At 38.3% G+C, this 22,588-nt stretch overlaps 1 protein-coding gene across 3 annotated transcripts in view; it reads left to right on the top strand.

Annotated features, from left to right (window-relative positions):
- Positions 1 to 22,588, top strand: part of LOC134205191 (sodium-independent sulfate anion transporter) — a 189,405-nt gene that overhangs the window by 136,304 nt on the left and 30,513 nt on the right. The window contains exon 1 of one of the 3 annotated variants that reach the window (XM_062680213.1): positions 13,051 to 13,309. The exons of the other annotated variants lie outside the window; for them this stretch is intronic. The gene's annotated coding sequence lies outside the window, so the exon portion shown is untranslated. Of the gene's footprint in view, positions 1 to 13,050; positions 13,310 to 22,588 lie in introns of those variants that run through there. 3 annotated transcript variants of the gene reach the window in all.

The raw sequence follows: 22,588 nt of genomic DNA, 5'->3' as shown, positions 1-22,588 counted from the left end.
CTGGCTAGATTCTTCTTCTTCTGATTTACATCCCCACACTGGGACAGAGCCGCCTCTGGCTAGATTAATTGCCATAAATAACTGCTCTTGGATTACGTTGATAATTATTATTATTAATATCTTTATTAATGAGGTTTTCGGCCCTGGACCTGTTCGCCTCGTAAACGTTAATAATCTTCGATATAGACTAACGCAAAATGAACTCCCCCAAGAAATTATGACGTTTGAGCTGGTCGCATAATGAACTTTTGTTCGAAAAGACGAGCCGCTCAAATGTAAAAATCCATCGGGTGAGTGAATTCGAAAACAGCTGTACAGGTCTATACATTAAAATGAATTTCTGTCTTTCTGACCATTATAGACTCCGAAAGTACTAAGCCGATCAGCGTGAAAATTTGTATGCAGAGGTTTTTGGGACGGGGAAGGTTCTTAAGATGGTTCAAGACCCATCCCCCTTAGGAAAGGGGGGCTTCCATACAAATGAAACATAAATTTCTGCATAACTCGAGAACTAATCAGAGAATAAATCAATTTTAGGTGAAACGAAGTTCGTCGGGTCTAAATAACTGGAATAAATAACTGGTCTTTGATGATTCTGCGAGCGTTACGGCCCATACAAATTTTAGAACCCTTCCATACAAAACACATTACGAGGGGGTGGGCTTTTCGGTAAATGACAGCCGGTGTCACTGAGTACATCGAGAGTATTTCTCATGGCAAGTGGATACTGTGGGTAAGATTTTCATTGACTCTGTTTTGATTAGTGATTGTTGCGATTACCGGAGGGGCCCGCAGGAAGCCGCAATATTCTATATTTTCTCGAGACACTCAAAAGGAAACCGAGAAGGAAACAATGGAACAGGATTCCGCGTCGAATGAAACTTGTTGCAAGCAAATCGGTTAAGAGTAAGTAAAAAATATGTTTTGGCCATAACTCCGAAGCCCATAGTCTGATTAAACCAATTTTCGATAAGAAACAATGAGACAAGATTCTGCATCGGGCAAATCGGCTAAGAGTAAGCGTCTAAAAAATGAAAAAAAAAATGTATTTTGGCCATAACTTCAAATCCCATAGTTCGAATCGACCAATTTTCAATACGAAACAATGGGATTCCGCGTCGAATGCAACTTGTTGCGAGCAAATCGGTTAAGCATAAGTGCCTAAAAATGAGTGAGAATTTTGTACGTGTTTCTCATGTGATAAAAGGCAAAAAAAAAACTTTGACCATATCTGTTTAATACCGATCTGTTTAATTTTCAATACGAAACAATGGAACAAGATTCTGCGTCGAATGCAACTTGTTGCAGGCAAATCGGCTAGAAGTAAGTGCCCTAAAAATGAGTGAGAATTTTTCTTGTCAACAAATGTATTTTGGCCATTACTTCGAATCCCATAGTTTGATTCGACCAATTTTCAATACGAAACAATGGGACAGGATTTCGCGTCGAACGAAACTTGTTGCGAGCAAATCGTTTAAGGATAAGTGCCTGAAAAATGAGTGAGAATTTTGTACGTGTTTATCATGTGAAAAAGTGGATTTTGGCCATAACTTCGAAACCCATAGTCCGATCTGTCCAATTTTCAATACGAACCAATGGGACATGATTCTGCGTTGAATGAAACTTGTTGCGAGTAAATCAGCTAAGAGTAAGTTTCTAAAAAGTGAGTGAGAATTTTGTTGTAAAAATATATTTTGGCCATAACTCGAAGCCCATAGTCCGATTCGGCCAATTTTCAATACGAAACAATGAGACAAGATTTCGCGTCGAATGCAACTTGTTGCGAGCAAATCAGTTAATGATAAGTGCCTGAAAAATGAGTGAGATTATTTTGCGCACACACACACACACACACACACACACACACACACACACACACACACACACACACACACATACACACAGACATCACTTCAAGTCGTCGAGCTGAGTCGATCGGTATATAACACTATGGGTCCCCGGGACTCCTATAAAAAGTTCGTTTTTGGAGCGAACATATAGCCTTTACGTATACTTTGTATACGAGAAAGGCAAAAATGATTTAATTGATGGCAGATTGCACGGACGGGCTCGTTCAAGGCATAATTGCTGCTCCTCGATTCCAGATAAAGAAAGTTACGATGACGTAGCGGTCTTTCTGGTGCGTATATTTGAATTTGGGCCAGCAATGCTGGACAATCGATGTCACCTGTGAGCAATTTTCCGGCAAACGTTGCTTGAGCGAATCTTCTTCTCACGTCAAGTGGTTCGATTCTCAAAAGACGACAGCGCTCCTCGTACGGTGGCAAATTCCATTGGTCACGTCAGCCAATAAAGCTTAGTGCATACCGCACAATTTTTTTTTGAACGGCTTCTATTCGACCAATCCATTTGGCTTGAAAAGGACACCACACATTCGATTCCAATAAAGATCTCACAATGGAGCAATAGAGAGACCTGGGGAACATCGGATCCCTGAACTCATCAGCGATTTTGAACATAAAGCCATGTTGACGATTAGCTCTGGACACGATATCGTTATAGTGGACACGGAATGTGAGGGCACTGTCCATGATAACACAAAGGTCCTTAACTTGCTGAACCCGAAGAAGAGCCTGTCCGTTGAGGATGTAGTCGAATGTGAATGGTTGATTTTTCCGATGAAACGAGATAATGTTGCATTTTTCGATACTTAGTCTTAGCAAGTTTCTTGAGCACCACTCAGCAAAGATGTTTACCATGTTTTGTAAATAATAGCAGTCGGAGTAACATTTTACTATTTTGACTATTTTTGTGTCGTCTGCGAATAAGTAGCGGCATCCAGGAGGTAGCAACAGGGAGGCGTCATTTATGAAAATTATATAAACCAGTCTACGTTCCTTGATGATACTCCGAGTCTCTCCAGTTTGGCAAGCAGAATTCCGTGGTGAACTGTGTCGAACGCCGCCTTCAAACCCATGTATGCAGCATCAACCTGCCAACCTAAGTTCATGCTCCGTAAGCAGGAGGAAGTAAACTGTATCAAATTCGTGGATACAGAACGCTTCGAGTAGAATCCGTGCTGATCTTTGTCGATGTAATTTTTGCAACACGCAAACAGGCAATCGTTCACTATTATTTCAAATAACTTGGAGCAAGAGCACAAGGAAGTACTGCCCCGATAGTTTGCAATATCGCGTTTGTCTCCTTTTATGTGAATCGGAAACATGAAGGAAAATTTCCAGTGTGTCGGGAACTCACTACGCTGAACTGTCAGGTTAAATAGCATTGCTAATGGGTGGCACGGATGCGGGTATTCCGTCGGGACCTGGAGCGAATGATAGCTTCAATTTCTGCGTTGCTGCTATCACCATGTCATCTGTAATGCGGGGAAGTTCGAAGTTGAAGGCATCGCCTGGCATATCAACGATTGCATCGTCCACTTGCACTTCAGATGCGGAAAATGCGTTGAAAACGCGTTGGAAATGACGTGTAAATAGATTGCATTTCTCGCGTTCATTGTTGGCCGTCGTGTCTCCTAGAAACATTGAGCATGGCAGTCCTGATTCTTTCCTCTTCTCGTTCACGAATGACCAGAATCTCTTAGGATTAGCACAAAGGCTAGCTTCCGTTCGCTTCACGTACCGGTTGTACAGGCAATGGTTATAGTTACGATAGCGCTGGCTAGCAACATTGAATAGTTGTTTGTAATAAGTTGATCGTGAATTACTGTATTTTCGGAGACACAGCTGATCGTTCTCGCTTCAGTATCCGTAAGCGAGAGTTAGACCATGGTGGTTTTTGTGGAGGTCTACGAGCAGGTGCAACATGGAAAATTGCCTCTTCTACCTTGATACAGAAGTAATCCACAGCGTTGCTGATATGACTGGATGTTTCAATAACGCCAATCGATTTCAGAAAGCGCGTTGCTCAGTGCACTGTAGTCGGTCCGCCGAAAATCCAATGAATAGTTTTCGGGAGACTGTTCAGACACTATAAGCGAAAGCAAACTTAATGACAAAGTTAGGGCGGGGTGGTCAGCGTCAAAATCAACCAACTCAAGCGGCAAGGAAACAGCTGAGCTCGGCAAAGCGTAGTCGTTCACTAATACGAGATCCAGTAAGCGATCGTTGCGATTCAAGTTGGTATTACGCATTGCGAGTCCTGGGAAATTCAAAGCGCCTTCGATGAATATTTTCCGGGTTTTTGATCAAAGGCAGCTAATGCAAAATTTGTGATGTTTCGTTTATTATATCTATGACATTTCTATATTCAATTCAATGTGGAGAAAAACAAGGACGAAGGACTATGCCCGAGATGCTCAGCAATCCTTCCCTTAGTCGCTTTCCGTTTTCCGTTCAAAGCGCACTGATCCAAATCATGGTGTTTGGATTGTGGGACTCTAAATAGGCCCGACACGATGGCCTCCCAGTGAGAAAGAAAGGCTGTCCAGATTCAGTTAGCCGCCAGTGAAACCAATCATTATTAAAAAAAATAGGACATGAAACTGTATGACATTCTTCTAAATTTGATATTTCTTTGATTAACTGGCTTGAGCACTGAGCCACTACATATTAAGGACCAGTTCTATACACTTCGGGTTAGTTGACACCGACAGGATGCTGATGATCAGTCCTTACATGTTATGTACGCGTGTAAACACGTCATTCAACTTTTTGGGCTTCATGACAGTTGCTTTTATATCATGTTCAATCCAACGCACACTATGTATGACTTTTTCTACGCGGGAATTGCCTTCTTGGAAGAACCCGTGCAAGTTGAATCTATCAATAAGTGCACAGCAGGCTGCGGGCATGTGCGATAGCATTGGGGCGATGAGAGGTGTACCATTGTTGGGAAAGCACCAATGAAGACCCGCTTGATTATAGTCACCAAGCAGGAGACTGGAAACCTATTCGAGATGAGATGGATCTCACCGATTCGATGTGCGAGTTGATAATCGTGCAATCGTTATTTTGGTCGGGGGCAGGTAAACTACACCGACACTTAGTGTGGAGTGAAATGATAGCCTTTCGGTACAACTTTGTTTTAGGCAAAACGGGCAAAGGCAAAACGTTTCGCTATTCTGAATAATGTCTGGAAGCTGGATCCCAGTTCGAAACCCTTTTGGAAATTAACGAAAATAAAAAAAAACCTCAAGAGCCAATTCCAGCGCAGAGAGAAATAAAATGTTATTGACAAATGGCGAAAAGGCTCAAAAACTTGCTCAGCATTTCGAGAAGGCCCATAATTTTAGTCTGGGTCTCACTAGTCCAATTGAGGATCAGGTTACACGGAGCTTCGAAGACATTGTCAGTCCAGAGAATGTTTTGACCCTTCGTTGGGAACTAATTTGGATGAAGTGAGATCTATTACTAGAAAATTTAAAAATATGAAAGCCCTGGGTGAAGTGGTATTTTCTATATACTTATCAAAAAACTTCATGAGAGCTCTTTATCCTTTTTGGTTAATTTATTTAACAAATGTTTTCAATTGGAATACTTTCCAGATAAATGGAAAAACTCCAAAGTTGTTCCAATTTTGAAGCCGGTCAAAAATCCAGCTGAGGCTTCTAGTTATCGCCCAATCAGTTTGCTTTCTTCAATAAGCAAACTGTTTGAAAAGATTATTTTAATTAGAATGATGGTTCACATCATTGACAATTTAATTTTTGCTGATGAGCAATTTGGTTTTCGCCATGGGCATTCAACCACTCATCAGTTATTACGAGTTACGAATTTAATTCGACTCAACAAATATGAAGGATATTCGACGAGTTGCTTTTCTTGATATAGAGAAAGCATTTGACAGTGCTTTTCATGAAGGTTTGATTTTAAAATTGATGAATTTTAATTTTCCTGTGTACATTATTAAACTGATCCAAAATTATTTATCAGATCGCTCACTGCAGGTAAACTATCAGAATTCTAAATCTGATAGATTACCTTTAAGATCTGGTGTTCCCCAATTAAGGCAGTATACTGGGGCCCATATTGTATAACATTTTTACCTCTGACTTACCTGATTTACCACCAGGGTGTCAAAAATCTTTGTTTGCAGATGACACGGGCCTTTCAGCCAAAGGGCGAAGCCTTCGTGTCATTTGTAGTAGATTGCAAAAAAATGGGATATTTTCTTCACTTATTTGCGAAAATGGAAAATTTCCCCTAATGCTTCCAAAACTCAGCTTATAGTTTTCCCACATAAGCCGAGAGCTTCTTATTTGAAACCTTCTAGCAGACATATTGTCACTATGAATGGGGTTCCAATTAATTGGTCTAGCGAAGCTAAATATTTAGGACTTCTGCTGGATCAAAAATTAACTTTTAAAAGTCACATTGAAGGCATTCAAGCCAAATGTAACAAATATATTAAGTGTCTATATCCACTTATAAACAGAAAATCAAAACTTTGTCTTAAGAACAAGCTTTCAAACTTTTGATTTACAAACAAGTTTTTAGACCTGCCATGTTGTATGCTGTGCCAATATGAACTAGTTGCTGCAATACCAGAAAGAAGGCACTTCAGAGGATTCAAAATAAAATTTTGAAAATGATTCTGAAGTTGCCTCCTTGGTATAGTACCAATGAACTTCATAGAATTTCTAATATTGAGACATTGCAACAAATGTCCAACAAAATAATTTCCAATTTTAGACAAAAATCGTTGTAATCTTCTATTGCAACGATTAACTCCTTGTACCCTTAGTATAAAATAGGTTAAGATTAGTTTAAGTTGAAAACATTGTAATTCCTACATGGTTCAATTCAACCAGAGGAAAAATTCTAACTGCCAGATTCAATTGAAATGTATTAATAATAACTAAAAATATAACATAGCAAATAAGGATGATAGTGTTAAGAAAACATGGAACATCTAGTCTAAGAGATGAATGCATGTATTAGATAATTAGCAAATAAAATTAGTTTAAAAAAATGGTCATTTCTGCGACAGATAAAAGGCGTTAGCGAGTGTTATTTTAAAATTGTAAAAAATTTCAATCACATTGACAATATTCACATTTCTAGTTTATATTATAATATTATTTATGTTGCTAGTAAACTTATGATGGCAAATCGCCTTTTAGCTGGCAACTCCTAGGTAACAACGCACCATGCATAAGATAATCAGCATTCTGGTATGGACTATGTGGGCTTCTTAGCTGTGCGGTCATCGACGTCAATCGTCTAGACGCATGTGCTATGGAGTGAGGTTTCGATTCCGGTAGAAGACGGTGATTCTTTATCATGGTGTGGAGGCTTTTTCTTTTTGTCTCTTTCATTATGGCGTCTAGGCGCGTAGTACATTGTGGTTGATTCCACTAAGATGTTTTACCTCGCCAAAATATTAAATGTTTCATCCAAATATATAAGATTTCAGTTTTTCCTACCATCCTATTTATTATTTAGAAACATTTATGGGAAAAGGCCCCATAACGAACCCCGCAATATTTAGTCGTGTTTTTATTTTGTCGTTAGGGTGTCCCAAAATTGTACAATGTCTGTAAAGTTGTGGCCCAATCTTCAAATGTAAGCTTAGTGTGTGACAAAAGGAAAATGGTTCTACTATGTTTAGGGGTTGTCCCAACACATTTTATGAAAAAAATCCATATTTGCCTTTTTTCGTACAACAAAGTTGTACCAGAAGGCTATAATTTAACTCCAAAAGCGGAATTTTAATGGGAGGCTCAGAAACCCATAGCGTTATATACCAATTCACTCAGCTCGAAAAACTGAGCATATGTCTGTCTGTGCATATGTAGCCTGTGTAACCCGCAAATTTTGTTTTGTCAAAAAAGTTTTGGATTGGAATCAAGGATTAAGCCTCCCTTGATTTCTGAAAACGGCCTCACAGTTGAGGTTGAAATACGTATATGTAAAGATAACAAAACATGGTAGAATATGGATAGTACTAAACTCGTTTTAGACAGTTGATCTGTCATCTGTTGCCCATGACGTCTGCTCGTCTGACGTCTATTAATGATGATTTCCTTCTTTCATTATTTATAGTGAACGTAATAACTATTCTGAATACGACGTCAACCATCACTTGCCGAATGGCATTTACTAACTTTTAAATAGCTACACTCGTAATGAAAAATTCAATATTTAGTATTTATTAACTATTTATATTACTTGTCATAAGACGAGTTAATACAATCCCTTTGAATTCCACCACTTAATTGTATCTTGACAGATACGTATTTCGACCTCAACAGTAAGGAAGCAATATGTACGAGAAGTTCACGCTTTCTTCCTTTTCCCCTCGGCCCTCGATTCCAAGATAGGATCGACTTCATGGGTTTACAAATTTTGAAGTTGCTCAGTATCTAGGAGTCATCTCTGCGGTACATACTGCGTAGTTGACCTGGCTGTATGAAAAGAAAACATGACGGAATTTAGAAACCATCATTTTCCAGGATGCTTTCAAGATTCACTGCGCAAGTTTGAGAATTGAGATTAGATAGATTAGATTATGAACGTATATCTGGAACGGGTTGTTTAACATCTCTAATTTATTTACCCTCGCCTCGCTGTGAAATTGTGGAAGCAAATTTTTATGTGATTTAGAAATATAAAATAAAATTGAATTCTATGGTCTCGTATTTCTCCACAAAGGCAACACTCTTTGGCATTCGATTCGATTGAATACATTGAAAATCGGTCCAGTAGTTCAAAGTATATTTTTTTTTGAAAAAAATTTTTTTTTCGAAATGTCGTTTACTCTTTTAAAGTGGACAAAGGTGGACATGAGATGTCATGGATTTGATGGGCTTGCATGGATAGTTTCGGAATACTTTAGAATATTTAGGGAAAACCGCCAAATGTTCAACGGCTAAAATTCTTGCCCATAAAAAATGCACGTGCGTTCAACAATAGGCGAAGAAATTAGCCGTTCAACATTTGGCGAATTACCTTAGCTAATATTTGCTACTAACTGCAGTAGAATGTTCAGAACAAAACACATTTTTACATAAAAATAACCGCTTATAACATGCTTGAGAATAAAGCTTGCAACATTCTCATTTAATCAAAAGATATGTTATACAAAGACCGTGAAACGATGCTAAGAAAGTTTTTGAAATAAATTCATACAAAAATGCTTAATATTATATGCACTGGAACTTTTAAAGTTTGAACTTGAAAGATTAAAAAAATCATGAAATTTGTCACAACAGATGACCCTGTTACAATATAAACCAAAAATAGATCTCTTCTTGTGGATAAATTTCTTCCGAAGATATCATAATTCTAGCGTCGATAGTTTTCAAGTTTTCTACGGATGACAATGACGATGATTTGCAATGCCAAACCAGTATTGTCGCAGCCTAGTGTAAAAAGCATTTTGGAGATTTGTTAAACTATGATAAAGAAGTTTTATTGAGAGATGAGCCAGCCTAGGGCTGAAAATCTCTTTAATAAAGATATAATAAAGTTTTATTGTGCTGCGGTACATACTGCGTAGTTGACCTGGCTGTATGAAAAGAAAACATGACGGAATTTAGAAACCATCATTTTCCAGGATGCTTTCAAGATTCACTGCAAGTTTGAGAATTGAGATTAGATAGATTAGATTATGAACGTATATCTGGAACGGGTTGTTTAACATCTCTAATTTATTTACCTCGCCTCGCTGTGAAATTGTGGAAACAAATTTTTATGTGATTTAGCCATATAAAATCAAATTGAATTTTATGGTATCATATTTCTCCACAAAGGCAACACTCTTTGGCATTCGTTTCGATTAAATACGTTGAAAATCGTTCCAGTAGTTCAAAATATATTACTTTTTGAAAATTTTTTTTTCTCGAGATGTCGTTTACTCTTTTAAAGTGGACAAAGGTGGACATGAGATGTCATGGATTTGATGGGCTTGCATGGATAGTTTCGGAATACTTTAGAATATTTAGGGAAAACCGCCAAATGTTGAACGGCTAAAATTCTTGCCCATAAGAAATACACGTGCGTTCAACAATAGGCGAAGAAATTAGCCGTTCAACATTTGGCGAGTTACCCTAGCTAATATTTGCTATTAACTGCAGTAGAATGCTCAGAACAAAAACATATTTTTACATAAAAATAACCGCCTTTAACATGCTTGAGAATAAAGCTTGCAACATTCTCATTTAATCAAAAGATATGTTATACAAAGACCGTGAAACGATGCTAAGAAAGTTTTTGAAATAAATTCATACTTTTTAAAGCAAAAATGCTTAATATTATATGCACTGGAACTTTAAAAGTTTGAACTTGAAAGATTAAAAAATATCATGAAATTTATCACAACAGATGACTCTGTTACAATATAAACCAAAAATAGATCTCTTCCTGTGGATAAATTTCTTCCGAAGATTTCATAATTCTAGCCTCGATAATTTTCAAGTTTTCTACGGATGACAATGACGATGATTTGCAATGCCAAATCATTATTGTCGCAGCCTAGTGTAAAAAGCATTTTGGAAATTTGTTAAACTATGATAAAGAAGTTTTATTGTGCTGGAATTTCTTTATTCCAATAAGAGATGTCAAGCGATGTTTACTTTGTGTCTTTCACATAATTTGAATCTTAAAACATAGAACAAATTCCTTCTTGCTTTTCATGCAAAAAGTTCAAAGAGCTCAAGATGTTTTCATTTGGTTGCTTGACATGGTGCTTAGCTCGCTGTTTTATGAAGATCTTTTTCAGCATTGATATTGGATTTTTTTTTATATAAAAGGTATCTATTTGCAAGCTTCTAGTAAGGGATCAATGAAAAGTAATTTTTGATAACCAAAACAGCAGTTTTCAATTTCTGGTATATATCACAATAGTTCTTTCACTGCCAAAAAAATGTTTATGTAAATGCATGATACAGATTTTAGATAATGAATTTAAAATACTGTTTTTAATTTGGCAACCCTATCGTCCATATGTGCAATGTTCATTGTCTCTAACTTCACTAAGCAACCTAAGGCACGTTAGAACGGAGATAATAATCATGTGTTTTCATTTTATCACACTCATGCTAATTAGGCACCTAAGTGAGGCAGATGTTCGTTCATCATAGAAGTTTCATTGCGGATACGCCATACCTACCAATCATAATCAAAGTAGCCGATCAAGATCTAGATTAGAAGCAATTTAATCGATTGTTCAATTGAGCCGTTTTACTCAATTAGAATACAATCAAACAATAGCACTATTTTAATTAATGGTTTCCACAGTTAGAATTATGTGTTGCGTACGAAAACCCTAGAAGCAAACAGTAGTAATTGATTTAACCTATAACAATGGATTAAAATTCGTTGGCTCCATCATAAATTATCAGACTGCAAAACAAGAGTATAATGAAAGCCGCTGAGCGTGAGCCCCATGCAATTGGCGGGCATAGAAAACACCAATATACCTAATTAATTATTGGCACATGTTGGGAGGGGGTTCGAATTTATTTATTTTCTTTTTCTCGTTTTGAGTAAAGGCGCTTAAACCAATACACCCAGGTTTTTTTTACACGGTTTGGTTTTGGTCGTTTAATGGTTTAATGGTAAGCAATGAGTTAACCCCACGAAAAAATTCACAAATAATCAAAGAAAATTCAGGGGGTACTCACAAAGCTGTGAAAGTTCAGGTTAATCGAGAAATTAATGAATTCCAACCGTGTAAAAAAAACCTGGGTGTACTGCCACTCTTATTTGCCTGCATACGCTGTAGAGTAAAAACACAAAAAGGTCTCACTGCGTTGCGGAAGAGAAAAAAGGAGCGGCTACACGCACATTTCGACTGCACTGAGGAGTATGCCAGCCCTGGCATGGGCGTGGCCGGCAATGGTAGCTTTCATGATTTATAATTTCGGACCTCCAATTGGGTTGGTATTAAATCCCAAATAGTAATCCATAAGCAGTTGGGGTAAGAAAGTTAAAAAATATAGGTACATGACAGCTATCAGTATGCAATCTACGAAATACTCCGTTACAACGCAACGCATGCAATTGGCGGATATAGAAAAGGTTTCAATTAATAACTGTGGAAATGCTAATAGAAAATTAAGTTGAAAAGCGAGTCATGTTCCAGTGCGAATGAAGGGCCGCAGAAGAAGAGAAAGAAGTCAAAATTGCCAACCGAATAGTAATTCACTTCTCTCGCCGCATATACATAACATTGGACGAGGTTGTAGATGTAGATGATCATTCGACTATGATGCCGCGATCGAAACTTACATGTGCCGTGCGATAAAGACGATCCAGGTGCTGACACTAGTTTGGTATTTGTTTTAAATTTTACCGAACATTAAATTAAATTCAGCTTGTTCATGCATTTGATAATATATTCCCAAATTTCTTGCATGTTGGGTAACAGTCCCATTTCAATCGCAATGAACATATATTCATCCTACCGCGAAAGAAAGAGCAGTAACTCTACCTCCATTTTGATCAATATAAAGGTAGGTCAGTTCTGAAATATAAATGCGATTTTTACAGGCCGCCCTAGTCCACTTTTGCTACTGCGATCTGTGTAAATCCCCGAAGAGCAGAGATTCCAAAATAACGGCAAGAACACATGGAACGAAACAGCGCTGGGTTAGTGCAGTCTTGTCATGCCCATGCATTCTTGATTAGCCATTCCATTCAAACGTGATCAGAGGGATTTCTATCATGCTTAGAAAACACGTGTAGAAACGTGTTGCAAGCCGGGAAAAAGGTGACTGGTTGACTTCTAGTGTTGGCCAATTGTAATAAATAAGTGAATCGGAACTTGTAAGCAAAACCACAGACGATGCGTATCTTTCTTGATTTGGAATCCCCGTCAACTTGGGATTGGCGATCCACTGTTAGCGCTTGAACTATACTTCAACAGTCGAATGTTCAGCTGTGCAGTGCCCTCACTAATCGTGTTTACACATTAGTGGGAAACCAGGAGCGCTCTGGTCTGTTTAGCATACCTGCATGATAGCCAGTGCTTGCGGGTGTTAGAAATCGACCACGCCGCCCGTCATCACAATCGCCGGTCGCCGTTGTCGTCGTCGTCGTCATCGCAGTCTGTGGCGTTGATGTCTATCATACTGATAGTTTAGTTGTTGCAAATTGTTAGTGCTGTCCGATGCCAACAGTGCGGGAGTTTGTTTTGATATCAATGGGAAAAAAGGGTCCGGAATGCGCAGTCATAGTTCGGTCGCCGTGCAATCAAGTTCGTTAGGCAGCCCGGTACAGCAGTTACTGATGCGTGGGGGCCTTTGAAGTGGTTGAAATTTATAACTGAATAGTGGTGTCTGGACTTCGCGGAAAGGATATTGATGAAATATCAGATCAGTGCCGTCGAAGTGAAAGGGGATAAATATATATATACAATTGCTCATTGAAGGCATATTTACAAGGTAAAAGACAGCGGATTACGCTTTTAATAAATATTGACTTTTTCCAAACAAAATTGCTGAGAAATATCAATCGAATAAAAATTTCAACAATTATGTAAAAAAATCTGAATAACATGTATTACAATAAAAGTGTTTCGTAAACATGAAGATACCTGTGAATGCTATTACAACATAAACGTTCATAAGAAACCAAGATATCTTTTGTCAATATTTCATAATCGGTTGTACAAGCAATGGTGAGGATTTTCGGCGCAAATTATTCACCACTACGAAGAGTGTTAACTATTTCTATTTGCCAATCGCACAAGTTTACAGCATGTTTCAACCTTTATTTAGAGTGATACAATTTAAGAATGTTGCACTATTTACTGGTATGTTGGGAAAAGCTCGTTAAGCTCTGGAGAAACGAAGAGATTATCTGGAAGCACAAATCAAAGTTCCTATTATTGTTTGACTTGGCATTTGTCTGAAACATGCTTGTGATTACTGTAATACTTTACAATTGAGGGGGTTAGAAGCAGAGGGGTGTAAGTGACATTTTGGTCAACAAAATGCTTAAGTTCTTGGACTTTGCGGCAATATGTATGATATAGTTTGTACGATGTCCATAAAAAATATGAAAATTCATAGAAAATTAGTAATTTTTTGAACTTTAATACAATTTGTATGGAGCAAAAAAATATTGAAAACTTTGCACTCAATTTTCTCAAAACTAACTTTTTGTCACTTAAACCCCTTTGCATTTAACCCCCTCATATTTCAATTTTTTTAATGAAAACATTATCTTAATTTTTTCATTTTAAATTTCATTCAAAATTTTATTTTTAGCTAGCAGACCCGATGAACTTCGTTTCGCCTAAAATTGATTAGTTCTCGAGTTATGCGAAAATTCCTGCTCCATTTGTATGGGAGCCCCCCTTTTCAGAAGGGTGAGGTGTTCCAAATCACCACCGAAACATATCTTCCTTTACAAAACCACTACTTGCCAGATTTGGTTCCATTTGCTTGATTACTTCTTGAGTTATGATGAAATTGGTGTTTCATGAAATTGGTGTTTTTTGGGAGCCCCACTTTGGCCACTTTCCAAAAAGCGGAGGGGTCTTGAACCATCCTAATTTATACTAAATTAAAACAATCATTCTCTGACTAGACTCAATCAAATTCAAAAGCATATTTTATTTCTCAGAATGTTTTATAAAAAAGTGAACTTTTTTGGGTTTCAAAACTTTTGTTTTTGTTTTTTTCCTTGATTGTTTTGGGTTCTAACTGAGTTTCCGATTACAATTCTTCCAAATCAATGGAATGTTTAGCATTCCAAAGTAATTCTTGGGGTTTCATTGTAAAACATTGGAAACAGTTTGACGAAGGATGTTAATTTTTGTTTCAGAGAAATTTGTTTTTTTTCCCGAACTTTTTTGAAAATAGTGAACAAATAAAAAAACTTCCCGGGTAAAGGTGACTAACAAGCTGATAGCATGATATAACAAATTTTGCTGTGACCTCATAAGAGATGAGCCAGCATCGGGTTGAAAATCTCGTTATAAGGAAAAAAAAAATGCTTGGACATCTGGTTTCGTTAATTTTATGTAAAATTTTCCATAATAAATTGCATAAAATAACATTCCAATGACAAATTTGTTTATATGCCCGATCTCGCTTTGGTTGTTGTTTTGATCAACTTGTTAATCCTTTATTTGATTGCGGCGTTGCACTCTAGATCGATTTCAGCAAGAGTTTGATAACTCATGAAAACGTTGCATTATAACAATTTTTTTCCACTTTCCCGGTGATTTTTTTCATAAACACAGCTGATCCCAAAACGAATCGATTAGTGTGGAAATCTTGCAATTCGGTGCATCCGTTCGCGAGCTGCCTTAAAAGAAATGCAAACTCATTTTTATATATAGAGAAGAAGAAAAGAAGGTTGTAAGGAAGAGCAGAACAACAATTGAACAACAAATTTTGCAACCATAATACATTTTGTAATTTGTTTATCGTTAGTTTTTCAGCTTGTCGATAATAACTGATTTTGATATTAATTTTTTTAATGTTGTGTTATTAGTTTGCTCATATAATTGACAAAACGAGTTGTTTATGAGTTATTTGCTCGGACAATGTCAGTTATTATTTTAATTATTTTAGCTACTATATCAATAACTAATTTTGCTATTCAATCAGTAAATTAAAAGAAAAGTTGAAGTTATTGTATTGCTATTTTCTTCTACCTGGGCTGGAATTGTAACACGGGTAGAATTTAATTTTTGGATTTTAGACTATTATAGTCTTAAAACTTTCTTCCATGTTCAAGTTCCTACCTTTTTGGATTTTTAATTTTAATTTTGTTCTCGTAAATCCAAAATACCCATCAGATACTGTATATCAATAACATGATGCTTGATGTTATAGTGGTAATTATAATCAATTAGAGGGAGATTCTCCAGTGTTGGAAACATAAGCGGATTAACGAAACCTCCATTAACTATTTGAGTTATGTTTACTGGTATACCATATACACAAAAACACAATTGATGAATCATGCAAGCATTTGAAGATGTTTTTTGACGAAGCATTTTGATGATGAAATATTGAGGGAAATTTCACAATTCATAAAAATACTTCCTAGTACCGGTCACTATTGCATCATGTTCCACTACATATGTCCATGATCCTATTACACGAGTAAATACATCCTTTATTATAGAAATATTTTTAGCTTACTTTGAGTTAAAGACATAATTTGAGCTTATTATGCATCTTTGGTTGGCCTTGCGAGCAAAGGCTTAGTAACATCAATCCGAAGATGACGAGTACGATTCTTGGTGCGGTCTGGGATTTTTCTGGGTGGGAAATATTTTCGATTCCCTGGGCGTATAGTGTACAGGTTGAAAATTGCTGTAAAAATAGAAATTGGTTATTTTAATTTTTGGAAGAAAACCAGAAATGGTCGCAACAATGAGCAGCTTCTTTCACAGATTGCATTTTCAAGGACACTTTCCGGTAGATGTGTTTTAGTATAGCGCACCGAACATTTAACTTTTTGTTTTTCTAATCGCCTACATAATGTGAATTTCATGAAGAATATATAAGAGAATAAGAGGTGAGGTTAACAAAGTTTACAATTCTTAGAATTTCGACTGGATTTATTGTTATTAGTTAGGTTTTAGGTGTGTTGCATCTAAATTCAAAGTACCTGACAGTAGGTAGTTGAGCAAATCTTCGTCTTAGCTCGGTGGTCCAGTGGCTACCGATTCTGCCTTATACGCAGGAGCTAGTGGTTTCAACTCCAGGCTCGTCCCTTTTCTACTTTGTATTTCTATCTTAGTTCTCTCCGTGTTTCACGTTTCTACCAAAACGATTCCTACTGTTATAACCTTCCGCACTAACCATTTTAAAACCTCCCGTGGTACCTATGAGCGATCGTACTCTGCATCTTTCTTAAGAAGGTGTCCAACTAACCATCCTTCCCCTTCCTCAGCATTCACAAGGACGTGGCCAGGACAGATCTGGACTACTGGAGAGTGCATTGCTTCCATCTAAGAGATAGTGATTAGTTCCAAATCAATATCTGTGGTAACGGATGGAAGTTATGCTACTTCTCATACAACAGTCCAGGCTTGTTTCATTTCATTTATTTAGTTAACATATGAACAGATAACACTGAATCAACAATTTGACGCCACAATGCACGGTTCGAGGCCGCATCTCTCCATCCTCGGATACGCCCCTCGCTCGCCAAGTCGCTTTGCACCTGGTCTGCCCATTTCGCTCGCTGCGATCCACGCCGTCTCGTACCTGCCGGATCGGAAGCGAACACCATCTTTGCAGGGTTGCTGTCCGTCATTCTTGCAGCATGCCCTGTCCATCGTTCCCTTCCGGCTTTAGCTACCTTCTGTATACTGGGTTCGCCGTGGTTCATTCTTCGCACCCATACACCGTCTTCTTGCACACCGCCAAAAATAGTCCTAAGTACCCCTCTCTCGAATACTCCGAGTGCTTGCAAGTCCTCCTCGAGCATTGTCCATGTTTCATGTCCGTAGAGGACAACCGGTCTTATTAGCGTCTTGTACATGACACATTTGGTGCGGCGAATCTTTTTCGACCGCAGTTTCTTCTGGAGCTCATAGTAGGCCCGACTTCCACAGATGATGCGCCTTCGTATTTCACGACTAACGTTGTTGTCAGCCGTTAGCAAGGATTCGAGGTAGACGAATCCAGTCCAGGCTTGTACCACCTACCAATTTGTGTGAATTGCTCAATGCTAATTCTTTTCGTCCTGCCATATTGTCTGACCAAACATGGTGGATTGATTGATTCAGCTGCTCACTTTCTAGTTTGAGTCAACAGATGTTACAGGCAGTTACCGCCGTTGGCGCAACTAATGAAAAATAATTAGAATAATAATTTCGTTATACATCCCAATACAACTTATTTGCCGTAAATTTTCAATTTAGTTAAAATATTTAACAACAAATTAACTTATAGAAGAAATTATCGCATTTTTTTTTTCAAATAATCTATCTGAGAAGCTACACGAGTTGTCGCCTTACTGTATTTTTTACGCCTACTGAGACGTTTCCACTGGTTACATTGCAGCAGCGACAATAGGAGCTTAGAGAATCAAAATAAGTCTGCGGAGTAATAGTTAGGAAGCTAAAGATCATACGCTCGATTTAAATAACAATTACTCACACAACTCTGGAAAAACTTGAAACTCGATCATTTGATCTTTTGCTGATAATGTGCATTGCAAAACTAGGAGTGGCATTGTGGACCTGGACTCGAAACGAGCAAACCACACAAAATGTCATGCGAAAGAGCTGTTGAAAGGAGATGCAGAATGAGGCCCCAAGATTTATTAGAAAATCTACGATAATCAAAGTTTTAGTAAGCTTTCTATGCCATTTCATGTTTACTCAATATCAAGAAAAGTTCAGTATTTTACTCGAATTTTATTTATTCAAACAAAATCATAGATATTTCAAAATCTTGAAAATGATATCTGGCAATGATGTAATATCCTATTCATTCCTATCGCAAAACTCGAGGTTAAGAAACTTGAGCGAATAAATTCAACTTGCTGTAGTGTTACGAAGAGAGGGATTGGATAATGAAGACAATCAATTCTCTGCTTTTACCTCCATATATAATCAGAGGACTAGATATGTGCAATACTTTGCGAAGTAACAAATTTTCTAGGGGGGCTAGCTACATTCTTGGTGGGGCTAAAGCCCCCCCCCCCCAACCCCCTCCCTATAGTTACGTCAATGGTTATCGCACATGGCGAGCACTGGTGCAGTGTCGTGTGCCTATAACCGTTGTGTTAAACCTCAGCATATCGTTCTGATCCATGGTTTCCTGCTATCATGCTCTTTCAATGCTGTCATTTCTTTCGGTTGCAGTTTCGTTTGTATTCTGCTATACAGTGCACTGTTCTCTGCTCAGTCGAGTGGCCCATCACTCGTTGGCACTCCTCATCAAACCAACACCGTTGCGCCGTTGAGTGGTGTCTAACACTTTTAGCGCTGCTACAGTTACTGTTTCATGAATTTGACTCTTCGAACTGATGAGGACGTCAGATCCGTTGTAATCTCATCTCCTCTGATTCTGACAGTACTGTTAAGTTTGCCCATCGAACTGTCGAAGTGTCGAGCGTTGAATATTGAAACGCATATGTTCTGTTGCATTTTGAAATCGTAACGCTGGATAGTCGTGCCAGAATACATTTGGTTTGATAAAATAAGTCCGAATCACCCCAACGTAACCTGTAACACTTCGACCAACAATATTTCAATAAATGCAAAAAAATCATTTTGCATTTCGCTCTTTGATGCTGCCTTCATCACATGACACTAAACAACGAACGAGCATGCAATGTCCATTTGAAACTATCAAAACTTTGCTTAGGGGAAATTTTGCGACTGCAATGGGGGATTGAACCCACACGGTCCATCTCTACAAACAGATACAAACATTGGTTTGAGTCACTTTTTGACACTTCTGAGCGTTTGACTTACATCATAGTGAAATAAACGAGTGCGAATAGCTTTGCTGATTAGCAAGATGCTTCATTTTTACAGTTTATTGCTAATTGAAAAACAAGCACGGTTTATAATCGGCTCCATTGAATGTACCAACTATAACGACAACGGCTGGAATAAAAAAGATGATTTTCAATCAATCGTTACGTTAAAATAAGCTTATTACGAAATGAAAGGGGCATTTAATAACCCACAAATTATTTCATTTCCATTTTTTGGCAATACATGACTTTGTCTTATTTAATGTTTCGAAAATTCATTTATCGTTTAATTTTGTTAATAATAAGCTTTTTTAGATACCCTTATTTATATAATGGCATAAGAACTTATAATTTAGAAGTAAAAATTTTGTTGTCTGTACATCATTACTAAAAATCAAACTGATTTTCGCTAAGGAACACCTGTTGGAGAAGGAAGATTTCATTCGTTTATTTAGTCTACATCTAAACAGATAACACTGAATCAACAATTTGACGCCACAATACACGGTTCGAGGCCGCATCTCTCTATCCTCGAATACGCCCCACGCTCGCCAAGTCGTTCTGCACCTGGTCTGCCCATCTCGCTCGCTGCGCTCCACGTCGTCTCGTACCTGCCGGATTGGAAGCGAACACCATCTTTGCAGGGTTGCTGTCCGGCATTCTTGCAACATGCCCTGCCCATCGTACCCTTCCGGCTTTAGCTACCTTCTGGATACTGTGTTCGCCGTAGAGCTGGACGAGCTCATGGTTCATTTAAGATGGTCCTAAGCACCCGTCTCTCGAATACTCCGAGTGCTTGCAAGTCCTCCTCGAGCATTGTCCATGTTTCATGTCCGTAGAGGACAACCGGTCTTATAAGCGTCATGTACATGACACATTTGGTGCGGTGGCGAATCTTTTTTGACCGCAGTTTCTTCTGGAGCCCGTAGTAGGACCGACTTCCACAGATGATGCGCCTTCGTATTTCACGACTGACATTGTTATCAGCCGTTAGCAAGGATCCGAGGTAGACGAATTCCTCGACCACCTCGAAGGTATCCCCGTCTATCGTAACACTGCTTCCCAGGCGGGCCCTGTCGCGCTCGGTTCCGCCCACAAGCATGTACTTTGTCTTTGATGCATTCACCACCAGTCCAACTTTTGTTGCTTCACGTTTCAGGTGGGTGTACAGTTCTGCCACCTTTGCAAATGTTCGGCCGACAATGTCCATGTCATCCGCGAAACAATTAAATTGACTGGATCTGTTGAAAATCGTACCCCGGCTGTTACACCCGGCTATCCGCATGACACCTTCTAGCGCAATGTTGAACAACAGGCACGAAAATCCATCACCTTGTCTTAGTCCCCGGCGCGATTCGAACGAACTGGAGTGTTCGCCCGAAATCTTCACACAGTTTTGCACACCATCCACCGTTGTTTTGATCAGTCTGGTAAGCTTCCCAGGGAAGCTGTTCTCGTCCATAATTTTCCATAGCTCTACGCGGTCTATACTGTCGTATGCCGCCTTGAAATCAACGAACAGATGATGCGTTGGGACCTGGTATTCACGGCATTTTTGTTGAGTCATGGGTTGAGGATGTTCTAATGTAGCAGAAGTCGAAATGTAAATACGTACTATGGACAAGAATTAGGGTGCTAAGAAATTGAGCCTAAATATGCATCTGAAAAGAAGTATTTCGAACAAAAATGAATCAAACAAGCTTTGTTAAAAAATGTGGGAAGAGTAATTTGGTTGACTCCAAGTGTCAAAATGAAAACCCAACGAAGTCTTGAACTGTAATGTTTGAACTTATTCGGTTAAATTGCTAGTTTTCTTCTGAAAAATCAATCCCTTTTCATTTTTGTCATTTTTGTTTTGATAAATATGTAACTTGAGCTAGGCGAATACTTTTTGAAACGAATGTAACTTAAAAATGAAACGTCGTTACCCACACGATGTACACTACGGGATTACGGATCATGGCTATATTGCAATGGAATTGGAGTGCTAAACAACAGCTGGCCACCCCAAGCCAGTCGCGTAAGTGCGCGGCACCAGCAACAAGTAGGTGATCACAGCGAGAGCTGTTTCAGCGAGCCTGGATAGAGTATTGGGAGCTTCCGCTTTCGGGGAACTTTCCCTTGGAGTAGGAAGTGTGATAGATCCATCGTCGGGGACTATCTGAGTAGACCGCGGTCAAACTAGGAGCTGAAGGGCACAAATCTTTTTGAAAGAAATAAAAAAAAGTGCGAAAAGCTGTGAAATAAGAAATTCATAAACACGGGGAATCGACTCATATACGGCCCAAAGTCTATTTATTGTGATATAGGTTTCTCGAAAATGCAGCTGTTGTATATTTGGCTGACTGTATCCCCGTTCGGTCTAGGCAATTTTTAGTTTAGTTATTTTCTCGGAATTCCTATGTGGGATGATTTTTTTTTTGGTTTTGATAGTAAGGAACACATTTGTTTTTTGAGTTTTGAGAAATATTAGTAGGGCCTAATCATTGGTGAAGTTTTTGGAAAATACGGGTTTGAGCATTGTTCATCTAGATTATTTCCTTCGGATAGATGAATGAAGGTGAAGCTCATCGATCACTTCAAAGTCTACTGGTTGTACCAAGAATCATGAAAATAAGTGTCGTTTAGAAGAAAAAGAATTTGGAGTATGATTTTCGTTTATTGATTAACTATTCTGAACTGTTTCAGGGAGAAAAAAAAGTTATTCGAGACCCCTCGGTAGTTTTTGCCTTTCTCGTACAACTAAGTTGTACCGAAAGGCTATCATTTCACTCCGAAACCGAACTTTTTATAGAAGCCTCTGAGACCCATAGTATTATATACCAATCGACTCAGCTCAACGAGCTGAGCACATGTCTGTCTGTCCGTGTGTATGTATGTGTGTATGTGTGTGTGTATGTGTGTGCACAAAAGCTATAAAAAACATTAGACAACTTTTCGTATAGTAATTCTTAACCGATTTTCTCGCAACAAGTTTCATTCGACAGGGTACAAAGCCTTGTTGATCACTATTGAATTTTATAACGATTGGTCATTGCGTTTCAAAGTTATGAAGAAAATGGTACATCGGACCATATAAACCCCATATAAGGTTGGTGTCTTAACTAAATGCGAGAAAGGCATCACCAATGCTAGGTGGATTAATCTGGGTTTTTTATTTCAAATAGTCACGAAATGAAAGCTGAAGAGCTATATTTTCACGTTGTGAAAGTTTTAACGATGGTCATTTTTTTGTCATAAAGGTCTCCCATACACATGCC

The sequence above is a fragment of the Armigeres subalbatus genome, chromosome 1 (genome assembly GCF_024139115.2).
Source record: "Armigeres subalbatus isolate Guangzhou_Male chromosome 1, GZ_Asu_2, whole genome shotgun sequence".
Classification (NCBI taxonomy): Eukaryota; Metazoa; Arthropoda; class Insecta; order Diptera; family Culicidae; genus Armigeres; species Armigeres subalbatus.
This window is presented reverse-complemented; position numbering and strand designations above follow the sequence as displayed.